Source organism: Charadrius vociferus, unplaced genomic scaffold (assembly GCF_000708025.1).
Source record: "Charadrius vociferus isolate BGI_N301 unplaced genomic scaffold, ASM70802v2 scaffold919, whole genome shotgun sequence".
Taxonomy (NCBI): Eukaryota; Metazoa; Chordata; class Aves; order Charadriiformes; family Charadriidae; genus Charadrius; species Charadrius vociferus.
The window spans coordinates 102284-105907 of NW_009653257.1; positions in this window are offsets into that span (position 1 = coordinate 102284).

Below are 3624 nucleotides of genomic sequence, written 5' to 3' on the forward strand. Positions count from 1 at the left end.
GACGGGCTCGTGCGTGTAGACGGAGGCGCCCCGCGCAGCGGAGCCGCACGGAGCCGGCGTGTAGCGCTCGGAAACCACACGTGTGAGAATACGTGGGATCTCCTGACGGTATTTAATTTTGCCTGCCTTTTCAGCGATCTCTGCTTACGCCGCCGTTCTTCCAGGAACGGAAAAAAACAAGCCCAACTTTTTGGGGGGGGCTTGTTTATTCCTCTCAAAGTCGGCAGAGGTTGATCCGACCTCGATTTCTTCGTCGGGAGCCGCAGAGGCGAATGGGTGATGTTTCCCTTCCCGTGGCCGGTCCGGGATGCCCCGTGTCGGTCGGCCGTGCTGCAGCAGAGGGTGCTGTGCCCGCGCCTCGGGCGCGTTCCCGGTGCTCAGCTCAGCACCCTCGGCACCGAAATCCCGCTCTCTGTGCTTGCTCCGCAGCTGGCGAGCACGGGGAACAACGAGCACAGCGGTGAGGGGTGGCTGGAAGGCTTCGGATGTACTGGGAACAGGCACGAGCTCTGTGGTGCACAGTACAACCTCCTTTCCAACCCGCCCACGAAGTTTTCAACTCATCTTTTTTTTTTTTTATTTTATTTGTACAACTGCTTCTCCTCTGCCCTAGTTGTTCTAAATCCCCAGTGGTGCCAGTTTGAACCCGTGTGCTTCGGACTGTGCTGGTCTCCCGCGGTGGAGAGGTCTCCCGGAACGGGTGTCCCTCGTTGACGCCCTTTCCTTATTATTTTTTTATTTTATTTATTTTTTTTTTTTTTTCTAAAATCAATGGTGGTGTTCTCTCCATCTTGGGAACGAACCTCTCGCAGTTAATGAATAACCGGCGAGGGATTTATCAGTGCGGTCCTCTTGCCAAGAGGAGATAACAGAACGAGCCCGCAGAGGACTGCTTCCGCCTCCAGCGGCGTGGGAGCTGCCTGGGGTGTGTACGGGGCGTTGGAGAAGGGCACGATTGCATCCTCCGCTGTCTTCCTCCGTCCGTGGGCTGATAGCAAAGGAGCTTTGCAGTCAAAGCGTGAGGATCTAGTTGAAGATAGAAGGCCAATGGCATCCTGGGGGGCATCAAGAAGAGCGTGGCCAGTAGGTGGAGGGAGGTCATCCTCCCCCTCTGCTCTGCCCCGGTGAGGCCACATCTGGAGCGCTGTGTCCAGTTCGGGGCTCCCCGGGTCAAGAAGGACAGGGAACTGCTGGGGAGGGTCCAGCAAAGGGCTACGGAGATGAGGAGGGGACTGGAGCATCTCTGTGCTGAGGAAAGGCTGAGGGACGTGGGGCTGTTCAGTCTGGAGGAGAGAAGACTGAGGGGGAACTTATCGATACTTAAAATCCTTAACGGGAGGGTGCCGGGGGGATGGGAACAGTCTGTTCCAGTGGTGCCCAGTGACAGGACAAGAGGGAACGGGCACAAAGGTGATCATAGGGAGTTCCATCTTCCCATGAGGAGGAAGTTCTTGACTTTGAGGGGGGCAGAGCAGTGGCACAGGCTGCCCAGAGAGGTGGGGGAGTCTCCCCCTCTGGATCCATCCCAAACCCGCCTGGACGCCGTCCTGTGCCACTGCTGGAGGTGCCCCTGCTCTGGCGGGGGTGGCACTGGGGGAGCTCCAGAGGGCCCTTCCCACCCCTATCATTCTGTGATATCCCTGCTCATTGCAGGGGAGATTGGACTGGATGACCTTTAAAGGTCCCTTCTAACCCAAACCAGTCTATGACACTCTCAGTCAAAGTGGGCCACCTCTGAGAGAGACTGTGAGGACAGATCTCCTTGGGGTGACAAAACTCTGTCTATACTGGCGCTTGTGGTGGTGTGTTTTGGATCACACCTGGAAGACCAAGGTGCTTGTGTGGGGAATGTGTTCTTGCATGAGCGTGTACCCTTGCATTGGCGCTGTGGATGAGAGAGTGCTGATCTGGGGGAGCTTCGCTGAGGATCAGCAATGTGCGATCGCAGCCCAGAAAGCCGACTGCATCCCGGGCTGCATCAGAAGAAGTGTGGCCAGCAGGGCGAGGGGGGGATTGTGCCCCTCTGCTGCGCTCTGGTGAGACCCCACCTGGAGTACTGCCTCCAGCTCTGGAGCCCCCAACATAGGAATGATGACATGGACCTGTTGGAGTGGGGCCAGAGGAGGCCACGAAGGTGATCAGAGGGATGAAACCCCTCTCCTGGGAGGACAGGCTGGGAGAGTTGGGGGGGTTCAGCCTGGAGAAGAGAAGGCGAAAAAGGGGAGACCTCAGAGCCCCTTCCAGTGCCTAAAGGGGCTCCAGGAGAGCTGGGGAGGGACTTTTTACGGGGCATGGAGTGATAGGATGAGGGGGAATGGCTTCAAACTGGAAGAGGGGAGATTTAGATGAGATATCAGGAAGAAATTCTTCACTGGGAGGGTGGTGAGGCACTGGAACATGTTGTCCAGAGCAGCTGTGGCTGCCCCATCCCTGGAGGTGTTCAAGGCCAGGTTGGACGGGGCTTGGAGCAACCTGGGCTGGTAGGAGGTGTCCCTGCCCAGGGCAGGGGGGTGGGAACTAGATAGCCTTTAAGGTCCCTTCCAACCCAAACCATTCTATGACATCTTCCTCGATGTTGGTAGTCCATCATATCCACAAAGGCCTCTGTGCGCGTCACTGACGTTTTGGTTCTGCACCGTGTGACAGCGGTTGTCCGCCAGCAGAGCCAAACTGGTCTCCTGCTGCAGCTGTGTGTTGATTTGAGACATTCTGCCCCAAAACCACCGGGAGGTGTCTCTGCTTGGCTTTTCCCTGTGTTTTGGATGCCAACAGAGCTCCTTGGGAACGGAGGCTCTTCGCTGAGCCTTTTTTGTACCCTCTGGGCTGAGGAGGAGGCTCCCAGCAAGCCTCCCCGGGGTTCCAGTTTGCCTGGAAACTGGCAGGAGTCGCCCGAACCGTGAGCGAGAGGCAGCCCCAGCAAGCGGCGTTTTGTTTAGGTGGCTGCACGGCTTCCATTATGAACCGCCCGCCTTCGGCACAGCTGGCGGGGGGCCCCCAGAATAACCGCGCTCGCCGAGGAGGAGGGGGGGGGGGGGGGGGGTGGGGGTGGGAAGAAGAATCGCGGCAGTGTTGGAGATGCTACAGCACAAAGATAAAAGCTTTCGGGCAGCTTGGAGGGAGAGACCCACGGAGAGGAGGGGAGATGTAGGGGGTGGGAGGAATTCAACGGACCGGGATTTCGCAGGGTTACGTGTTGACTGCTGCGGCGGCCGCCTCCCAGGGCGCCGTAGGGAAGGATGCTTGCTGTGGAAGGCCAAAAGAGGATGGAGGGTAAGGAGAAAGGGTCTCCAAGGTGGGAATGTTTGTGTAAAGGCAAACCCAAGGGAAGAAATCAACTGGCTGGATTTGTGGTACGGACTCTGGTTCTTCAGTTTGGCCTCTGCTTAGGTTTGCTCAGTCCAGTTACGTCAGCACCGTTCAAGGGGGAATGAGTTGGGAATCAGAAGCCCAGAATGGTTTGGGTTGGAAGGGACCTTAAAGACCATCCAGTCCCACCCCCCTGCCCTGGGCAGGGACACCTCCTACCAGCCCAGGTTGCTCCAAGCCCCGTCCAACCTGGCCTTGAACACCTCCAGGGATGGGGCAGCCACAGCTTCTCGGGGCAACCTGCCCCAGGGGATCACC